This window comes from Gallinula chloropus (assembly GCF_964237585.1).
Source record: "Gallinula chloropus genome assembly, chromosome: 24".
In the NCBI taxonomy this organism is placed as follows: domain Eukaryota; kingdom Metazoa; phylum Chordata; class Aves; order Gruiformes; family Rallidae; genus Gallinula; species Gallinula chloropus.
Genome location: NC_140109.1, coordinates 3,642,380 through 3,664,350, shown reverse-complemented (window position 1 = coordinate 3,664,350; position 21,971 = coordinate 3,642,380). Strand labels below are relative to the sequence as shown.

At 55.7% G+C, this 21,971-nt stretch overlaps 1 protein-coding gene across 1 annotated transcript in view; it reads right to left on the bottom strand.

Moving 5' to 3' along the window:
* DSCAML1 (DS cell adhesion molecule like 1) overlaps positions 1-21,971 on the bottom strand; it is a gene marked incomplete at both ends in the record, with an annotated part of 103,411 nt that overhangs the window by 29,664 nt on the left and 51,776 nt on the right. The gene's annotated exons all lie outside the window — the stretch shown is intronic.

Here is a 21,971-nt window from a genome sequence, read left to right as displayed (position 1 = left end):
TGGCGTGAGCGGAGGCACTGCAGAGCAGCCCCCCTGCCCACCCAGAAACCCCTGTTACACCTTCTCCCTGCCTGCCAGAGCTGATGGCGAGAGGAGCCTTCAACCCCGGCTCCTGTGGGGTTTATTCCAGCACCAGCCACCACTGAGCCCCAGCTGGGATGGGGTGGTCCATCTGCTCGGCCGCACCGCATTGCCAGCCTGAGCATCCCCTGCCAAACACAGCAAATGCAGAGAAGCAGGAGGTAATTAGTGGAGCTGGACGTTCGGAGTTGAAACCTTCAAACCCCATCCTTTAAACCGCTCCTTCAAGTCCTGCACCAGGCCTGGCAAACTGGGACCTGGCTGCTGCAGAGAGCCAGCTGTTGGTTCTTTATGGGAGCACCTGGATGCCACACAGGTCCCTGGCTTGGGAGAGCCTTGGGAGCACCAGTCCTCAATTTAGGTGGAGGGAAAGGCCATGGTTGGACTCAGAGCGGAAGAAACACGTGTGGAAATCAGGAAATGAGGGCACATGGACCCAGGCTGGACTGCAGGAGCCTCTCCCTGCCCCCAGCAGCCCTGCCCAAGGTGACAGACAGACAGAAAACAGGGCTCTTCACCAGGGAACCTGAGAGCATTCCCGGCACGAGCCGAGGTGGTGGCAGCCCTGAGCTCTGCTGGCACTGCCCCGTTCCAGCTGCGGCTTAGCTCGATGTGCTTATTTGGCTCTAATTGCTTGATATGACAGTATTAGGGACTCTAAACAGCGAGGAAAGAGCAGCCTTAACAAAACGTGAACCCGGCTGTGGAGAACAGGAGGCGGAGGCAGCGGCCAGGCTGGCAGCTCCGTGCCCATTGCCCCTGGGAGCAGCAGGAGCACAGCTGGCAGCCCCCACACAGCACACCACGGGCACTGGGATGGCTGTGGGAGGCATGGGGACATCTCCTACCCCTGCTCAGAGGGGTGTGAGGATCCCCAGCCAAAAAAAAAACCCCACCAACCTCAGGCACAGTGGTAACGGCAGCGCCGCGGCCTGCACACTGCACCAGGACACAGCTGGGAGCAGATGCACGGCCGCGCAGGCCTCGCGTTCCGCGCTGCCGGTCGGAGGCACCGGGGGACTCGTACAAACCCCCGTCACAGGGAAGGGGAGGGGGGGGGGGGAGCAGTCCCGCGAGCGCAGCTGAAATAACATGCAAATCAAACATTAATTTTTCATCTCCCATCAAACCAGTAAGCGAAAAACATTGGCTGCGTTGGAATTTGAGGGGGGAGTAAGGGGGGGGGGGGGTGGGGGAGTGGGGGAGGCAGTTTCCATGGTAACAGGGGCTGCATTTTGCAAAGTGCTTGGTGGCAGCCCCAACCGCCCCCCCCCCCCCCCTCACCCCCCCCCCCCCAGCCCCCCTCCCCACACACGGCTAACTGCAGCCCTGTTTGCAGACATGCCGCCCTCCTCCTCTGGAAACAAAGCCTTCCAAGAGCCAGAGCGGCCCGCAAGGAGCCAGCGGAGCAGCAGAAAGCAGCGGTGCTGCCTGCCCTCACCCCCTACCCCCACATCGGACCTGGGGCAGCGGTGGCAGGACCCACCAAAGCCAAACTCCCACGTATGGTAAGGCACTGGGGAGTGGAGCCCCCAGCTCCTGCCCAGACAGTGGGCAAGGTGAGAGCATCGATGGCCAGGACAGCAAACCAAGCTCTGCCTGGACTTACCACCCTCTCCCTCCCAGCCTCCCGGAGCTCCCCAGCTTTCACATCTGAGATCAAGCCTCCAAGACGGGGCTTGAGCCCCAACATCAGCCCCGGATAGAGTAATGGGCATGAAAACCCACAGGTTTTAGTATCCACCTCTCTCCTGTGCCGCAATGGGAGGCTTCTGCCCCCTCACAAGCCACGGCTTTAAAGACAGCATCGCATGAGAGGTAAGGTCTACCCAACCTGACAGCACAGCTTCCACTCTTTTTCCCAAAAGGGGCGAATAACTCCATCCAGGAGCGCCAGTTACGCCGGTTCAAGGGAGAGCTGCAATAATTGATGTAAACGGCTCCGACAGAGACCTCACCGAAGTGACTTATTGCTGAGTTTGCTGGAGAGATTAACGTGGAAGGTCGCTGAATAAAATCAGATCTTTCTGCCTGCCAGGAGGTAGAAAAGCTTTACGGGAAGCAGAGGATTAAGTACATCCGTGGCTGGGCTGGAGCGATGTGCCTCTAATAACTCTTCCAGCAAGACTTGAGCCTCTGCCTTTGGGAACATCTCACCAAAACCCCTCGCCAGTGCCTCTTGCCCACCCCTGCAAGAGAGGAATGGGGCAGCCAAGAGCTCCTGGCAGCCCCTGGGATGACAGCCCCAGCACGAGGATGGGGACACACACACACACTCTCCTGCATGGCAGATGTGAGGAGGATCTCTCACCGTGTACACACAACATGGGCAACACGCACAGACTCACTGCTACCGAAATCCTCTCCTGCATCCTGCTGCCGGTGGCAGCTGCAAAACTCCAGCATCAGTCCCAAGGGCCTTCCAATTTCAAGGAAAAAAAATTGCTGTCGATATAGGTTACCAGCTCCTGCTCTATCCAATATAGATTTATAAAAACAATGGGGTCAGGGCTTCTGGAGAGAGCACATTTTATAGTTCATAAGACTAATGAGATAACTTTCCCTCGGTACTCTGGGGCCAATATTTCCTTACGCAGTCTGTTTTAACTGCTCAGGAATCAATAGGTGCCAGCGTTTATGAATTAGCCATACTTGGAGCATATGCATCCCAAGGCATCCCGGACAAATCCAATAACTGTTTGGTGCTATTTCTGGCCACGTTTAAAGTGACAAACGCCTCCCCAGGGGGGGAAGGCACGGAGGGGGAAGCCCCAAAGAACAAAGCCTGCAATTTGCTGCTGCTGCTGCTGCAACAGCACTTTGCTGCTCCAGGATGCTCTGTTCGCCCAGCACCCGGGTTTGCCAGGGAACAGTGAGCCTCGGTGGGGCAGAGCAGCAAACCCAGGCAGCAGGGAAACTCCTGCCCATCACTGCACAGCTTGCCCCATCTCTCTGCTGGCTCTGGGCACGTCACCCCTGGAGCAGCGGGACACAGCTTGGAGAGGGATGACACACAGCACAGGCCAAAGGAGCTGGCTGCCAGGCAGTGGCCACGCACTGGAGCTGCCTTTGATCCCAGCAGGATGGCCCTGGCTCAGTGCCACAGCAAATGCCAAAAGCAGAGGAGGCCTGGATCAAAGCTCTGTCAGTCTGTCTGTCCGTCCCAGAGGCGTTACAGCAGAACAGTGACTTGAGCCCAATGCAAATGCAAGGAAAGCTGCATGATACGTGACAGACTTATTTCCACGTTTGCCTGCAGTCGGGGTCCCTGGGGAGGTGTAAGGCAGCCACTGCTCCCCCAGCCCTCTCAAAGGCATCGCATCTCTCCTCTGTAGCGGAGCCGCTGCACGCCCAGCCGGATGCTCCTGCCTTGAAGTTTCATGGGCATCTGCTACGCAAGCGATGGCAGCTGAGCAAGTGGGTCAGGCTTTGCACCAACCAGCTTCCCCTCTCCTCTCTCCTCCTCGGTCAGGGAGGAGAGTCCCTTTGCCTGAAGAGAGCACCGTGTCCCAGAAACCTTGTCCTCAGAGGCCATGGTAGCCGCATCCTCAGCATCCTGGCCACGCAGCATCCTGGGGAGGGCACAGCACACGCAGCTGCCTGTCCCTGCATGTGCCGAGTGCCTGCCCGAGCTGTCCCTTCTCCCTGCAGCCTGCTACTGGGTGGCAAACCAAGACATCCCAACATTAACTCAGGCTCACACAAGCCCCTCTCGCTGGCCACACGCCTGCCTGCTGCTGCTGGAGGCTGTGGAGCCAGAGAGAGAGGAGGAACGGCAGAGGAGGGGTGGAAGCTGGGGAGTCGTGACAGGCTTTCCGCCTCCCCTCCTTAATCTCCTTTATAAGCGTGGCTCCATCTCCTCCCGTTACAGGATTAACATCCATCTCTCATTCTCCTCTTGCAACAAGATTTTATTTCTAATTACACTGTAATAAAACCGGGCGCGCTCCCAGGGCTTCTTCCAAATGACTTGTCGACACTCGGCGAGATTGGATCCTACTCGGGCCCCTTGCCGGCGCTTCTGCCTGACGTTCATTAGGCATGCATGAGGGAGAGGTTTTAAGAATGGAATTGCATTTAAATGGCTTTTCGGAGAGGGAGAGATGAAACAAAAAAGAGAGAGAGAGAGGCAAAAAGAAAGCAAGGTTTAAAAGGCGGATGTCATTGTCACCCTCCTTGTCACACCGCTGCCCGGCAGCCACGGTGCCAGGACCTGCTCCCCGACACCTCAGGGACCCAGCTGCAGTTGGGTGCAGGCAGAGGGCAGACCCCCCTGCAGATTGGGGGGAACAGGGCCCTCGGCTCGCTCAACACCCAGCAGAGCCCATCCCACGCTCAGCAGCAGCTCCGTTCCCATTGAATCGGCTCCTAACACCTCACAGCATTGCAGAACCCCAGCCTGTCGGTGATCAGGCAGCATGTCCAAAAGGAAATGCCATGGGTTCTTCCCAGCTCCCAGTCCAGCTCTGACCGCTGTATTTAGAGCCTCTCCTTTGGCCTGAGGCACAGACAGCCTGCATGAAGATGGCAGATAGGGCCACGCAGCACCAAGCACCTCCATCCTGCTCTGATGAGACGGGGTGCTCAGAGAAGGGTGCTGGGGGGATGTGCTTTGGGCCGGGGCATTGCTGTGGCAGCTGCTGTGATGGTCGTCAGTGGAAACAGCCTCTGGAGCCAGGGATTTTCCTGGTGGGACTTAGGAAAATGCCCGCCAAGACAATCAGGGGATCAGTAAAATCCGGTGCTCGCGGTGGCAATCCTGCTCCCTGCAGTCAGGGAGTGAGCAGCCAGCATGTGGCTGGCACGCAGGCAGCACAGAACACCAGCAGCTGGACCCACCTTTGCCAGACCTCACCACTCTCACCGGCTCCTGAGGTGCCACCCCCACACCAAAAATTCTCCACCAGCAGCACAATGGAGAGTCTCAAAGGACGCAGAGGAAGTGAATCTGTTCGGGGGCACCCACGCTGCTGGGAGCACAAGCTGGCAAATAAACAACTGCCTTCTCAGGGAGCCTGCCAGGTGGGAATCACCTTGCTACAGCATCCCCTTCCCCCACCATGCCCCTGCTCTCCCTGTCCTAAATACATGCTATCGCCCAGAGTCCTACCACCCGTGTAAGGATCAGCATCTCTGACACTTCACCCTCAGCGCAACGGCATCACCATCTGCATTTCACTCTCCGGGCACCAACGGTGTAGGAGAAGTCCTGATTTTGTGCACAGGAAGCGTTTTTTGGGAGGGAAGGCAAAAGGCCAGGTTAGATGCTGAAGGAAACCGCCAGCACTGACTTCATCTCAGCCCAGAAACCACGCTGCTTCCTAGATGTGCTGTTCCCCATCAGTGGCTCCAGGCACGCTCCTTCCCCCCTGGCTCACTCACTACCCGGACACCACTTCCCAGACACAGGCTCACAGGTCAGCGAACTTGGGAGAACAGCTGTTAAGAAAGATCTCTTTCTATTAACTCCCTCGGAAGCAAGGTGTCCTGCAGGGCTGCTCAGAGTTATTAAATCAGGAGTAATTATTTACCAAAGGGCCGGTCTTGCGAGTCATTTTCCTAGAAGTAAATCCTGAATTACACTGCCCGCAGAGTGGGATTCACAGGGGCATAAAGGAGAGCTGGGTTTGCCTCTCTGGGTTTTAATCCCCCTCTGAGCTTTTCACAGGCGCTGGCAGTGAAAACAAGGAGTGTTTGGGGAGACTTTCATTCGCAGGCGTGCGTTCGTTTGGAAACAACACGCTTCCACTGAAACCAACACAGGAGGAGGGGGAATTCCCCTGGGGTGGGGGAACAGCTCTGCAGAGGGACCTCGGGATGGGGGTACCTGGCACCACCTGCCCCCCCCCAGCCATGCTGGCACTATCAAAGGAGGAGGAGGAATTAATCTCCCGAGGTGGTCCAGATCCGTCTAATACCAGCAGAAAATTACAGAACAGGATGAAGAGCATTACAAAATGAATAGGAGGGGACTAGAGATTTCCATGGCTAATCCTGTTAACGAGACAATTTCTTATCAAACTCATTATGTGCCAGAAAGCGAGGGGAAGGGGCTGGGAAGGGCAGCTAAGGAAGGGGGTGGGAGGGAAGGAAAGGCGACGCCAGGCAAAAGGCATCCCTGGGCGGGCGCATCCGGAGCCAGGGCTGGCAGGAGAGCACGGTGGCTCCCTGAGCCCAGCCCACGAGGCTGCAAGCTCCTCATCGCTTTAGTTTCAATTGTATTTCTATTTCCGAGGAGAGCTAAATATTACTAGAGTGACATTTACCACAAAACAGTGCCGTCTGCCTCGGATGTATTACCAGTCTTCTCCCAGCACGGAGCTGCGGCGGGTAGAGACTATGGCAGGCATAAACCCCCCCCCACCACCACCACCCCCCCCTCAACCCCATCAAGATAACACTTATTTCAAAGACTGATTTTTCTAGCATCATGTTTTTGAACCTCCTATTACGACAAGCCTCATTTTCCAGGGGGAAGCGAAATGAACAGCTTCGGTCTGTGGGCTGAACGTGTGGCTGCCTCCGCTCCGGTGGCAGCGGCTTCAGCGTGGGCTGGGGAGGGCTCGGGAGGCAACACGATGAGGAAGCTGGCAGGGCATCTCCCTCACAGCTCTGCCCGCCTGGTACCTGCCAAGCTGAGGTCCATCTCTCATCTGGCTCTGCACGAGGGAAACGGAGCAGCCCCGCGCAGCGAAGCGCTGGAGCATCTCAGCAATTCCCGAGCACGTTCCCCACCAGCCCTCTCCACCTTCCACCCCGCAGAGTCGTGTGTGTGTGTGTGTGTGGGGGCTTTGCTGTGACTTGATGCACGGTGTTTAATTTCATTTCTAATTTGCCTTTTTTTAAAAAATAAATAAATAAATAAATACCCCGCAGAACTAGTCAGATTTCATGCTAATGAGAAGAGAATCTGGATCGAGGGCTGTGCAAAAATTTGCATCTCAAAGAGGAAAACAGGAAGTGGCTAAGAAAGGAAAATCCACCGCCGAGGTAGCGCGGCCGTAATTAGGCTAATGCTGCCTCTGTTCTGTCAGCTCATTTCCATCAGCCCCAGGGGAGAGGGGGGACAGCACACTCCTACACCCCCCCTGGCACCCCATCGTTCCCCCACCGTGGCATCCAACCCCCGGCACAGCCCAGGAGAGGGCTGGCCGGAGGGATGCTCAGAGCCAGGCTGGCGGCACGGGATGCGCTACGGCACAGGGAGCAAAGGCAGACCCGTTCCCGGTGGGACACGCATCGGAGACCCTTCTCCAGTGGGACTGCCAAGGGGAGAAAACAGCACAGCGGCTTCGAGTTAAGCCAGTCACAGCATCCTTACGTCTACAGCCCTCCCGACAACAGCCCTGCACGGGACAAGTGATTGTTGTCCCCTGTTTTAAGAGGGGCTGACCCGCAGCATTTCATCAGGTCCCTCCCAATTCGTTAACAGGGCTTTGTCGTGGCTGTACAAACAATTCTGGGCAGCCCTGGCCAAGAGACTCACTCATAAAAATCCATCACCAGCACAGGGAACGGCAGAAATGGAAAGTGCCTAATGAAAACAAAGGGGAAAACAACAGGTACTTCAGCGCTTTGCCATCCATCAACAACCTGGGGTTATTAAAAATACAGGAGGGGGGGAAAAACATCCTCACATCTGCAATCGAGTCTTGAGAAATCTGGAGAAGACAAATACCAGCATAGGGGGAAATTCTTTGCCCCCACTTCAGTCTGCAGGAGTTTGGCCATAATTATAATAAGAGTGAGGCTGCTGTATAACATGAGAATTATTTTCCCCACTTACATTGTCAAATGATCATTTTGCCCTGCAGTGAAATCTCAATAATTATAATGCCGAACCACGGAAGAACAAAGAAATAAAAAACCCCCAAAAAGCCATGTTTTCTTCCAGGGAGCAGGGAGGAGGAGGAGGAAGAGGGGGGAGAGCCACTATCGCAGGACTGGAAGTGTGTCCTTTCTCTAATTATCTTTTCCAGGGCTGTGCATGGCTCTGCTGAGCAGTAGGAAACCCTCTCCTGCCCTTCTCCGTGGCATGAGCAGCCAGAGGAGCTCCCTGCAAGAACCCTGCCAGACCGAGCGGGCACCTCTGTGCCCAAGGCAGGGGGAGTTTCCCCCCACCAAGAAATGAGGTGGGGAGGGGGAGGAGCACCATTTGGGAGTCACAGCACCACAGCACTGCTTGGTGTTCCCCCTCTCAGCCCTAACCTGAGCCCCCCTGGCTCCGCAGGGACCCACAGATGCTGGCAAGGGGCTTGGCATGGGATGCAGGGAGCTGGCCATCACGAGTTGTGCCTTTGCACCCATTCCAATGCTGACCACCCATCTGATGCCAACCACTCATGGGCTGGGGAAAGCAAGGGGAAATAAAAAGGGGACAGAAAAGGGATGAGGGGGGGGTGCACACATGGATAAAGGAGGCGAACAAGAAAAACAAGACGACAGAACGCTTGCTCCACAGCCCTCGGCTAAATTACAAACCAGTTTACTGAGGTGGAAAGCTGCAGTGAGCTGAGGAGGAATATGTGGAAACCATCTGCAGATTTAAAAATAATCTATTTTACGATCACCCTCGAACATATTCTTTTGCAGAAACCAAATAGGATTTGTTGTTGTTGTTTTGTGCAAACTGTTAGGGAAAAATTACTAGAAACATGCAGGGGGTTTTGCCTTCTTGAGTACTGAGAGGCTAAATATGCCCTTCCTTATGTTTAGAATAGTAACAGTCATCTTAAAATTAACTTGGGCTGCATCAGAGCTTAAAAACAGTTGCAATTCGGAGCCTGCAGAAAGCAGGACAAACCTGCACTGGGATATCTAGCGCTTCTAGCTGACAGATGTCTTCCTACATACAGTAAATATAGGTCGTCTTTTCCTACCCAGAGAACTGTAGATCTTAATTAACCAGGCCACTAGCAGCATATGTAATGATTTTTTGCAGCTTGCTAAGCAAACCTTCCCTTGATTAGATGGAGGGGAAAAAATAAGATGCGTGCGTAAGGGAACCATCTCCCCCCGACCAAGCTCCCTGGCTCCAGCCACAGCAACGGGCACAGACCTCGTGCTGAGGCCCCAGTCGTTATTTCACGCCACGAAATCTGCCTAACGAGATCAGAGGGGCGCAGAGTCGCGCGCCGCGCTCGCTGCTGAGCGCAGCCAGCAGCCTTACCCCAGCCTAGCCCAAAGCCCGGCTTTACCCACGGCAGCCAGAGGGGGTTATTAAGATCCGCAGACTAAACCTCGCTCCTCCTTGTACGCCACTTCTGGATTAAATTATCTCCAGGCTCAGGGAGCCAGAGACAAATAAACTAATGAAATTCATGCTGCGCTATGATAAAGTCGTGCCGAGCCCGCGGCGGAGGGGCGGCCGGCGCTGGGATGGGTGAGGGCAGGCAGCAGCACCCTCAGGGCCCCTACAAGGACGTGTCGGTGGAGGTGAGCATGCAGCCCCAGCAGTCCTTCCCCCAGCCACATCTCAGCCCCACTGCCAGTCCTGGAAGAGCTGGGAGAAGCTTTACAAGACAGCAGCCGTGCATCACCTCGACGAGGGCACTGGCCAAGCCGCAGCCTTCACACCCGCTTTCATGTGTAGGATGATGCGGATCTGACAGCTGGCCTTTCAAACCCCCTCGAATTAAAGGGAAGGAAGAGAAGAGCCCAAGCACACAGCCAGGATCCTCTGTATTTCTATGGGCTGGAAACAGGCTTGGCTGTGTGGTGTATGCAGATCTATTTGCAAAGGCCAAAACGTTGATGCTGGGGAAGCTCTGTCTCTCCAGACAACAGAGCAAGAAGCTTCCTAGAGCCTGTGGGGAAAGTCTGGATGCCACAAAGCTCCCTCTGCAACATGGAAACCCACATGATTGCTGTACAGCACTGCCCTGCACCAGGCTTAAACGAATCCTACTGAAGCCAAGACTTTGTTTTGATCTGACAAGAAAAAAACAGAAGTCTTACAAAAGGAAAACTCAGGAGTGAAGTGGAAGGATCCCATGTTGCCGCTGACTGCCACAGTCCCACGTGTCCACGGAGACACTTGCATGGTGCATCCCCTCCTCCCCTCCCCACCACTCGCCAGGGGAAAAAGAATCAGCGAATGCGACTCGAACAAAGAGCAGAACTTCCTCCCCGCTCATTAGCGCTGGAAAAGCAACAGAAAAAAATCCCCAGGACATAACCTCCTCTCCAGCTCTGAAGTCTGAATGGCTTGGAGAGAGAGCTTGGATTTGTTCTTTGCATTACACCTTGCTCAAAGAGTTGGTCCTCGTGTTATTAAGAGGGCACAGGTATGAGCCAGCGCTCCCAAAACCACCCGGTCTGTCTGCAAAAGCCTGTCCTGGGGCTGATGGATTCCTGCCCACGAGTCCCTGCTGCTGGCACAGCCCCACAAGGCAGCATGCAGATACCCTCCCTGGTGTGTGGCACACTCCTGGCTCCCTCCTCCCGCTCACCTGCCCTACTGAAGCGGTGGCTCCAGCTGAAAAGCACCTCTCCTCACCTTCCCCATGGCCAGGAGGGCTCACAGGGGCTGGCGATGGGAGAGGAGGGATCTGCCTGCCCTTGCCTCCTGCCTGCACCCCACTGCTCACTGATAGCAGCGAGCCTGTGGACTCAAGCAGATGCTGCAGATGAGCTGTGCCATCCCTTTGGAAGGAGGAGAGAAAGAAGAAATGCCTCCACAGCCACAAACACCAGTGGTGGTTCACCACGAACCCTTCTCAATCCACCCACGTGGCAGTGCTGAAAGGGTTCAGAGCGCAATGGGGGAGCTGCACGTTTCCAGGGGGGAAAGAACCTTTGCCTTGCTTCAGCATTGCTTGCCCCAATGGAGGTACTATGGCACTAAGTCACTGAAGGGGAACATCATTGTCAGCCACACATGGAGGCTGCAGCGACAGCAGCACTGCTGGGAGGAGGAGCATCCCCCCTTCCTGCACGGCACACGATGCGCCGCATCTTATCAATAATTATTAAGACAAGGCAAATGTATGTTGACCTAGTTAGAGATCCAAGAACAAACCCCATCTGGTTGGTGTTGGGGGCCTCAGCGTGAGCACCAACACCCAACCATGGCACAGAGGAGATGGCACCACGTGGAACGTGCCGTGGTCCTTCGAGCCCCTGCTGCAGGCCCCAGGAGAGCAGCCTGCATGTCAGCGAGCAAGCAGCCTGCCAGGGGAGCCCGCAGGCACTCCGGGACCTGCTCATCCCGCGGAACTGATGCAGGGATTTGGCACCTGGACTGTGAGTTACTGCTAGGCTGAGCAGAGCAGACTCAGTGCAGGAGCAGAGGTGCCGGCTCTGCAAACTGGTACAGCATTGAGTGAGCCACATCCGAGCTGCAATCCCGCTGAAGAGTTCTCCTTCACCGCGAGCGGGGATGAGAGCGTGCTACCAGGGCCACCTTATCATTATTGCTGTCAGCATATTTAGCTGTTGTCACAAGGCAGAGGCTTTCATAAAGAAGCCTACTTGAGTGCTGCCCTGCCTCCTTCAGCAGGTCTATGAGCACTGGAAGGCTGCGTGCTCCCTCTCCCTGCGAGTGGGGACTCTCTTCCTTGAGAAGAGAGGCAGGACACCGGCTCTTCTGCCACGATGCTGAGTGGTGACCGGGATGATAAAGAGGGAGGCAAGGTGCCTGGCATGAACCAGGACCGCATGGCCCGTTGGTAGAGGACAAAGGAAGGGGTCCAACAACCAGGGCAGGAGGAGCTGGGATGCCTGGACCCCGGGCTGTACCAAATTATCCAAGAGCATAAGAAATACTTTGGTAGGTCGGAGTGATGGTCCATCTGCCCAGAGCTCTGCCCCAGAAAGAGCAGACACTGCTCTGAGAGAGCACACAAGTGCAGGGCATCTGTGGTCCAATTCCCATCCCCTTGCCCAGCATCCCCCCTCACATCAGGGACATGAGCAGGGACATCCCTGCCCAGCCTCTTCAGCAGCCACTTATGGATCAGCCATCAGTGGATGTATGTAATCAATGCCTTCCAACCCCGGTGGCAGGATCCATGTCTGCAGTCTTCTGTGGCTGTGAAGCTGACAACCTGCTGCCAGCAGGGGTGCTGGCAGTCAAAGTGATCCCCTCGTGGCACCAAGGGAGCCCTGTCATGCAAGTGCTGGGGGATTTGGTGAGTAACAGTGTATATACTTCAAAGACAGCAGGGAAATACTCCATACAGCTCAAAACGGGACTACAAAAATTACTCAGGGCTGGAAGAATTAGTCAGATGTTGTGGGATGCAGCACAACCCCCAGCACCCAGCTGTGAGCAGCACCCAGGTCACCACAGACACACAGAAGAGAAATCCTGCACGCTCCTGCCAGCAGCACAACAGTGTCCCTGGCCTGGGAGCTCAACTTAGGCAAATTCAACCTTGAAATAAGATGCAATTTCCTAGCAACAAGTAATGAGATGCTGAGGCAGCTCACCAGAAGAGCCAGCAGGCTCCACGTGGCTGGAAGTCTTTAAACGCAATGAGATTTTGTTATGACGTGCTTCCACCTCCCCCCTGAGCGTCCAGGGGCTGGAATGGGCTAGGGGATGCCCTGGCTCTTCGCAGTCTGCTCAGGTTTAACCTGAGGGATGCAGAGAGGAGCACACAAAGGCCTGGCTCCCCTGGGCATCACCTGTTATTTTCAGAAAGCACCCCTTTTCTGGGAGAGGAACAAGCGTCCCCTTGTCACCCCAATGGCTCAGACACACATGACAACCCCCACACCCGGGCTGTGCTCTGCTCAGCTCCTGGGAGCTGGCACCCCAAGATGTGCCAGTGAGGGCAATGACCCACTGCACCTCACTCACCCACAGCACACACACACGAGACCTGAGCTCACTCTGCCCCACTCTTGCCTCCGATTTGCTTCCCCACAGTGACATTTGGGGGGGGTTGGGGGTGGGGGGCTGGGTGCCTTCACCTCTGGCAAGCGTGAAAAGCTCTCAAGAGGTGCCCACCCCCACGGCTGCCAGGTCGGAGCATCGCCTGTGACAAGGGACACAAGGACACTGTGGACAGTCGTCACTGACCTGGGGGGACGCCTCCCCAGCCACTGGCCTTCTGCCCAAGGTCCCCTCCTGCTCTGCACGGTTCAGTGGCACCTTCACAGCATTCACTGTGCCAGGACAGCCTGAGGCCACAGTGCCAGCTTCAGCAGTCATGGCTGGCCTGACCAGAGCCGGCTGCCACCGAGAGCCAGCAGCCCGTGCCGGGAAGCTGCTGCAGCAGGGTGGGTGCAGAAGGGAGCTGTGGGCACAAAGGGACAGCCCATGGCACAGGCTAGACAGTTCCTTCCTGGATGGCGTGCGGCTGGCTCCGAGGCCATGGGGTGCTTCCCCTCGAGGGCTTGGCGGCAGGTTCTGGCTACAGGACCCACAGAACACAGCCCTCTGTCTAGGGCAGGGACACAGCTCTCCACCCCTGCCCAGCCTGTGAACGCTCTCACTGCACGCTAGTCCTGCCCCCTGCGATGCTGCAGCCAGACCTCGCCTCCAAAAAGCCTTTCAGAGCGGATGGGATACAAATTATTCATCTCTCAGCTGCTATCCAAGCCTTGCTGGCCACTGTCCCCAGCAGCTGCTGTCTCACACGTGTGCACTGGAAAGGGCGATTTTTGGAGCGAGGAGGGGTGAGCACAGCATCCACACACAGACGTGCAAGAAGGGTCCTCACCCACAAGCAGCAAGGAGGAGGCAACACCAAGGCTTGTACAACAAGAGGAGCACAGAGCTGTGCTGCTGCCGGGCAGGGTGAGCTTAAAAAATCTGAGCTCTCCTAGGGAAAGCATTGGGGAGGGCAGCACAGGACGGGATAGTGACTGATGCTCCTGGCTTAGCACCAGTGAAAGCAGCGGGGACAATGCCCAGCCGATTCACAAGCATTTTAGTCATAAAAGCTCTGCAAAGTTCATGCACACTCACTAATTACCCAACCTGCTCCTCTGTCAGGTGAATAATGAGGGGGGGGAGGGAAATAATCAGCAATTTGTTCAAACCACAGGGAGAGACTCGCTGAACGCGTTGCCGCGGCGCCCTGCTCTGCATGCTGACACTCAGAGCCCACGCGTCCCGCGCAGCCGTGCTGCTGGGAGGGGGAAAAACCCCCATGGCACACACGAAAGAGCATCCCACACCTAACTAGAGCTCACCATCCGGCAGCGTTTTCAGCACCACATGCACCCCTGCCAGCCGATTCCGACCCCACTGAGGCAACAGCTGCCCATGGGGCAAGAAAGACCTCAGCTACCCCCCTTCCAGCTTCTTCCAGCTGCAGCAGAGGAGAGCTCAGTGCAGGACACTGAATGTTCAACCCTCTCTGGTCAATCCCAGAGTGAAAGGGAACTCAACTGCCTTCTGGGTATAATCTAGGTGCCTGCTACCAGCTTCACCCTGATCCCCATGTGACAAGGAGAGGAGGCACCAGGAGATGGATCTGTGGCATAGCCCTGCTTTTGAGAGGGATGTGCCCAGACAGAGCCCCACTTTACTCTGCTCCCTTTGGGGCTTGTTTTTCTGCCACCCTTGTGCTGAAGCAGAAAGGAGAGCAGGACAGCCAGACAAGGTACCATAACCCTCCTCCAGTGCCAAGCCCTAACGCCCTGCCAGCACTTGCTGTCCCCAGCTGCTCAGTGCCCAGGCATTGAGCACACACCCAGCATCACATTCAGCTGCCATATCCCAAACCCCATCCTACCCCACACAGCCAGACACCTTCTCCAGGGGCTCCAGGCACAGCCCGAAGATGCAGTTGAGCCAAGACAGCTGCACAGCTGCATCTTGTAGGGAAAATGTCTCTAAAAAGCCATGAAGAGCTCTTTCCTCCATGCAGCACACAGAAGCCTAGCCAGAGCTTGCTCTCTGCGGCACTGCTAATTACCACGGTGTTTCCAGAAGGCAGAAATAATTAACACACCTTCCCTTTCCCCAGAGAGCGAGAAGCAGGGGCCTTATCAGATGGTACAGGGAAGGGAAACCACTTCCCAAACTTCTCTGCTTCCCTCAGGAACTGACCCTGGCAGCAGAGCTGAGCACACCGTCCCACGAGCAGCGAGGAGCCTCCTCCTTGGGGGATGCTTCTGTCAGCACACCCCCAAAGCAGGGAAAGAGGGAGTGAGAGCAAAACCAGCTGGCACAAGAGGTCTGGCTGGGAAGTCTACGGGTTTTGGGTTGAACAGGCACCGAAGAGCCAGCACGTTTCCTCCTGAGGTGACACCTCAGCCAGGTGATTATTGCCTTTGCACACTAATTATTTCAAAAGAAATCTGTCCACAGCATTGCAGAACACTAGTGTTGGAAGCCCCCAAGCACCCTGACACAGTGCACCACCCTGATGGTCCATGCAAGAGCCGGGGGGGCCCTGGGTCCGAGTATGGGCATCTGGCCAGCACCAACTTTCAGCCATGGGCTCTGCAGCTCCAGCAAAGTTGCAGACAAGCGTTAACCATCTCCAGAGCAGGAAAACAGGACTGTGTGTCTTCCAGAGCGCAATCACAGAGAGGTGAGGGGAGGATGGAAACAAAAGACAGCAATAAATCACTTCCCCGCTGCTACCCGAGGAGATATAATTAAGTTTATGCCTAGAGTGGTGTTGCTGACAGTAGTCCTGGAATGAGATAAACAGAACGCGTGAGGTTGGGCTGTAATAACACAAGCAGAGTGGCAGGTGATCCGTGCGCTCGGTAATGGTGCTCAATTAAGGAGCTGCAGTCTCCAAACCTGAGCTACAGGGGAGCACGCCACTGGCTTCTTTACAAGCTGCACATGGGACGGCACCAGGCACCAGCCTGCACCCAAAAAGGGCTCTGCCACCTCTGGTGAGGTGTTTGATGCTCCTACCAGCCTCACATTGAGTGCCCACACCCAGGGGTGTCCCCCCCGCTTTCTGGGTACCACCAGCATCAGTGGCGTGGTGCAGAGCTTGCCAGCCCACATCCTCCTCGTGCTTAGGCACAGGCTTAACTTTAAGCACATCAAATGGCCACTGATGTGCAAGGGATTATTTGTGGGCTCAGCTGTGTGTGCACAGGCACGGGGCAGGGCTGCTCAGCATCACACCCCAGGGATGAGAGGCAGCGACAGACCCTGCGAAGGAGGGGTGCAGCCAAACTGGCAGCATGAACCCCATCGAGCCGGCTCAGCACAGGAGCCCTTCTCAGTTATTCCCACAGAAGGGGTTTATCTGGGTGGTTGGTGACATGTGATAATTGAAGACGATGCCCAGACAGGAACAGATTTTCAGAGCAGCCCAGCTTTGAGATGTTTTTTGACCACTCTTCCTTTAAAGCATCCGCAGAGGCCTCGTTCTGCCCTTCCCCAGAGTGTTTTAAAGTCCACAGGAGGCACTTTGATGAACGTGTTTCTGTGGGAAGCTCCACAGCTCCACTGAAGCTGTCCCAGGTGACAAGCAAGGCCACCTCCACCACCAAGCCTGACCCAGCCGCCTGCAAAGCTTGGCTTTAGCAGCTCAAAGCCATCCACAGGCTGGTATCTAAGCAAGAGCCTCTTCCCACCCTCCAGCACCTAACACAAGGTGCAGATGCTCTCCCTGACTACCCCTCAGCCGTGGGCATCCCACCCCCAGCTCCCGTGCCCTCCCTGGCCAGGGAGCAGCCTCCAAAACACAGAGCAGGGCCCAGCTCAGCTGAGAGCACCCAGTTGCCATCTGGATGGCTAACAGGATTTGGTGGGGTGTTTTTTTTTTCCATGCCTGTATGAAAGAGGGAGTGGGGGGGGGGAAGGCTGAGGAGAAGCAGCGAGGCTGCAAAATGAATTCAGCATCAATTATTCTAAAATATGCGTGTTAATATGGGAAGGGCTCCACGGCTGCATCCATCTCCACTTCTGTTCCTTGCAAGCATCAAAACGTGACCCGGGAAGATGACAGCCCCGCACGTCTCACTTACACAAACACGAGCCAGGGAAGGGGGGATATTAAAAAGGGAGACAATGCTGCATATTAAAATGCCACAGATGGAGCTTTCTACAGCCTTTGCTGTCTGCCTCAGAGATTATTGCTGGGCCATATTGTATTAAAAAATGGGGGGTGGGTGTGTTATTTATTTTTTTTTTAAACAAATTCTATCTCCTACTCACGCCGGATGGATAAAGTGAGCTCTTGAGCCCCAGCCAGCCTTCCCAGCAAACCCACGTGAAAAAAAAAATGCATTTCCATCAAATACAAACTGTTTGTGGTAGGTAAATTAATTCGGGAAATGGTTTTCATACGTGGCAAATTATAATGTTCAGTGAAAACACTAGACGACACTCTGCAGTCGTAATAGGAGCCCTGCATTCCTTTTAATGAAGGGGGATTGCCAGGTAAAGGCAGCTAACTGGAACAATTAAACAAACAAACAAGTAAATAGGTGAGTTAAAGCCAAGGGAGGGGGTTTGGGGGTGCTGGGAGGCCATTAGGCTCCCGCAGCCATCCCAGGATGGCAGAGCAGGATCCAGCCCTCAAGGGCTTGAGTTGCCCCGAGAGCAGCAGGAAGGGAAGGAGGCATCTGTGCCCCTTCCCAGCGCTGCGGCGTGAGGGTCCCGCCATGGAAAGCTGCAAGGGGATGGGAAGTCTGGGAGCTCAGCAGTGAGGAGGGCAGCGGGGCTGGCCAAGGAACAAGGAAGGTGGTTGCCAACCCTCTGCCGACTCCCAGGCGAGAAACAAGCCCAAATACAAAGCTCCCTCCTCGCGAGTCCCCCTTTTGCTCTCAAGTCTCATTACGTCTCCTTTAACAGTCCCGCTCCTGAGTGCCTGCTTATGGCAAGGGAAGCGATCTATAATTGATGACATGACGATGTGGTGCAGCCCCAGCTCGGAGACATCTGCTCTGCACGTAGACTCGCTCAGGTGCTGTCACGCCGCATTTACCGCGGCGTAACGGCGCCTGACCGCGTCCGCCAATGCCGGGCTGACCCAGACCCAGGGCACCCGACAGCCTGGGGTCTCTGCTGTGGGTACTCACACCCCTCCGCTGCGGCCGTCCTGCCCTCTCTGCCCCCCATCTTGGGCTTATTTCCACACACCACCTTCAGCTCCCTTCCTCCCACCCCTCAGTGCTGCTGCACTGAGCCTGCGCCCAGCCAGCCCAGCTGCCAAGTGCCTGGGGTGATGGTGATGCCATGCTGCGCCCTTCCCCTGCTGCGCCCCTCCAGCAGCACCCCACCACCACCCCCACACCTCACAGCCCCTGTCACACAAGCAGCCAGCTAACCCACTGCCTTTTCCTGGGCCGTTCTGACTTGTAAAGGTGAGGGCCAAATGGGGGGCAGGTATAGCCTGAGCCAGGAGCTGAGCATCACAAAGCCGGGAGCTCTGGGGGAAGCAGGGGAAGAGAGAGAGAGGGGAAAGGAAAACCGAAGGCCAGCCTCGTGGGTTGGGATAAGGTCAGTTTGCTGGGAAAGCCGAGAGAGAGAAGTAACAGTAACAGGACTTTATAGCAAAATATACACGACTGGTAATACACAAATGCAGTTTCTCACTGAACTGCACAGCTCCAAGCTGTCCCGAAGCTGGACCATCCCAAAAACTGCACATCCTGGAGCCGTGCACTCCCCTCACCAGCCCCCCTTCACGCTGAGCATCACATAACCAGCATAGAATATCCTGTGTCCAGTTGGAGTCACCTGTCCCAGCTGTGTCCCCTCCCAGCTTCCTGGGTGCCCCCAACTTTCCCGTTGGCAGGGCAATGTGAACAACTGAAAAGTCCTTGACTGCTTGGCAACAATTAAAAACATCCGGGTGTTATCAGCGCCGCTCTCATCCCAACTCCCAAACACTGCACTACACCAGCTGCTAGGAAGAAAATTAACTCCATCCTGGCCGAAACCAGGGGGAGCAACACGATTTAAAGAGTGGAGCAAATATCAATCCCTGCATCTGTCACGGGGAGCCGAGCGCCACAGAAGGAGGGGGCAGCATTTCATAACAGCCTTGCCATATTAGAAAACAAAGAATGAGAGGGAATCTTTTAGTCACCTCTTAATTACATATTCCGGGTGCATTAAGAAAGGAGAAATGCATCTCAGGTCACTGCCTGTCACTGCAACAAAGGCCTGTGATGAGTTCTGTATTCAAAATATTTGCACTAATTATCAGCACAGCTCCCCTTTGAAAGGGCTGGGAGGGAAGGATGGCGTTTCACCCGAGGGAATCGGCTCGCAGCCTGCACTGGTTTCACTGCACTACAGATAAATATACTCGTGTGCATGTGGGTATTTTTACCAACGTGCCCGCGTATGTATCCATGGAGAAAAACCTATAAATGCCTAACACTCATCTTGTGGGGCTGGAGAGCGGGAGCAGCCCAAGAGGGGCTCTTTTCCTCTCTCCTGCATCCGCTGGGCAGCGGTACAGGCTGGGGGATGATGGCCTTCTGCTGGCCTGGCAAAGGCAGCAGCGGGGACTCTCTCACCCCGGGGGCAACCATGGCTTGGTCAGATGGAAAACAACCCTCTGTTGACATAACTGCCCAGGGAAGGAGAGAAACACGTTGGATGCAAATGGTGACTGACCTTTAGCTAGTGCATAAGCAAGCACGGGGAGGGTGGAGGGGGGAGATCCACCCAAACTTCCCTAGGCACCTTTCCTTCCTCAACGGCAGCAAGAATCAGTGTCCCCACACCAGTGACTGACCAATTTTTCCAGGCAGGAGCTCTCAAAAACATCCTCTCCCTCTCTGCCTGCGCTGCGGCTCAGCCCAACCCCCAGCAAGGCCAAGAGGAGGGCAAGGGATGGGCAAACACAGGGTCCCACCACAGGTCCTTGCAGGACCTGGTTGTAAGCGAGGCAAGAGCAGGGCCAAGGTGTTCAATACATGCTGCTCACCCCTCCCAAGATCGCTCCTGCCACACAGGACACACAGCAGGACTCCTGCCCATGGATCATCTCCTCATTTGACACAAACTAACCTGTGCCAAAAGGCAGGCAGAGCAATCCCCAAGAGCCCAGGCGCTGCTCGGGGCCACCAAGACACAAAACACACGCTGTCCCCCACACCTCTGGGTCACATCTTGGTGTCAGTCTCATGGGGCTCCACATTGTTTACCCTACGTGCTGCCAGCCAGTGACACAGAGCCTTCTGCTGCACTGAAGCCAACCCCCCCCACATCCCCCCAGACACCACAAAGCAGCTCCTTCTCCTCAGCAAGCATTTAATCCGACCGGACGGGAGCAAAACCACGTAGATATAAATGGGGCAAGGAGAAAATAGTACACTTCAGGTTCCTCAGGAAAGCATGGGGGAACAGGGCACTTATTAATAAATCCTTCTTTGTTCTGTATTGTCTGTGATAAATAGCAACACTCAGCATCAATAACTGCAAACATCCCTGGGAAAGAGATACATGCAGAAACCCATCACGCTGCTGAAAGCGGAGAATGGATTCAATTTCAGTTTTGAAGGCAAATTTCACAGTCCTAAACAAAATTATGTGAGGGGGCTGCTGTGGCCACACATGCAATAAACATAAGGTTACAGCTGCTAAGCCAGGAGAACGTCTCCCAAGAGTAGTAATATCTTAAGCTAAAGGACAAGGAAGAACAGCTCCATTCAGGAGGATGCCTTTGGAAAAATAACATTTATGCTCCCAAATAAAAAATGTTTTTATTAAGGGAACACAATGCTTCTGGAATGTTATGGCCCTAGAGATCGCTCAAACTCCCACCCCTTCACCAGCATCCAAAAGTAAATTTCCACAAGATTTTAAACGCTGCTGAGACCTCAATAATTTGGGGTAGGAGGAAAAAGAGAGCGCTGGCAAGAGACATTCCTAATGGCAAAGACATGAAAAACACAGCTTTATTTTTTGATGATTGCATTAGATTTTTTTTTTTTTTTTATCATCAGAGAGATGAAAAAGGAGCAGCTACCACCTCCTAATTCACTGCCTGGGGACTGGATGCCTCCCCGCTGCTGCGCGGGGAGAGGCGCTGAGAGCAGCACTGTGCGGGAAGCCAGACGTGCTTACGGGGAGCAGGGTCCATGGGGGGAAACAGGGCGAGGGGCAGAGGGCACCAAGGAGCCAAGGGGTGTGTCTGATGCTTCGGACACGCAGCAAGCACCAGGTTTCCAGGTGAAGAGCTTCGAGGGCAGTGAAAGTCCAGAGGAAGGGTAGAGATGGCATCACCTGGCGTTACCCCCGGCTGGCACCCCCCGAGTCGGGGCTAAGCCGGGGGCACCAGGGGAAGCCGCCCGCTCTGTGGGGAGGGCCGTATGCTCTCGAACGGGTGACCTCAGCACGGGGGGATCTATGGCAAACGGCACCGAGGTACCGGGACCCGGCCGCGAACCTGCTGCCCAGCAGCGCAGCGCACGGTCAGCACCGCGGACAGCGGCCAGCGGCCGCCCGCCGGGCAGCGCTGCGGACAGCGGAGACCCCTTGCCCCGGGCAGCGGAGACCCCTTCCCCCTGGGCAGCGGAGACCCCTTCCCCCGGGCAGCGGAGACCCCTTGCCCCGGGCAGCGGAGACCCCTTGCCCCGGGGCGGGGGCAGCAGACATCCCCCCCGGGGATAGCAGACAAACACACCCCGGGGGGCACCATCCATCCCCCCCACCCGGGGGCAGCAGACACAGCCCCCCTCGCAGGGGGGCAGCAGACACAGCCCCCCTCGCAGGGGGGCAGCAGACACCCCACCCCGGGGGGCAGCAGACACCCCACCCCGGGGGGCAGCAGACACCCCCCCCACCACTCCCCATCCCTTGGGAGAGGTGCGCTTGGCACACGTCTGTAGGAAAAGGGGCGGGGGGGTTGTGCCCAAGGTGTCAGGGAGGTTTTTTCCTCTACTCTGGAGGCAGAGGGAAGGATCCAGCCCCTCATCTCTTCTCCCCTGCAAAACCCTTTCAGCTGCCAGCATCTATTTCCACCCACACACGTAGTGACTTCCCTGGGAAGCTCCGA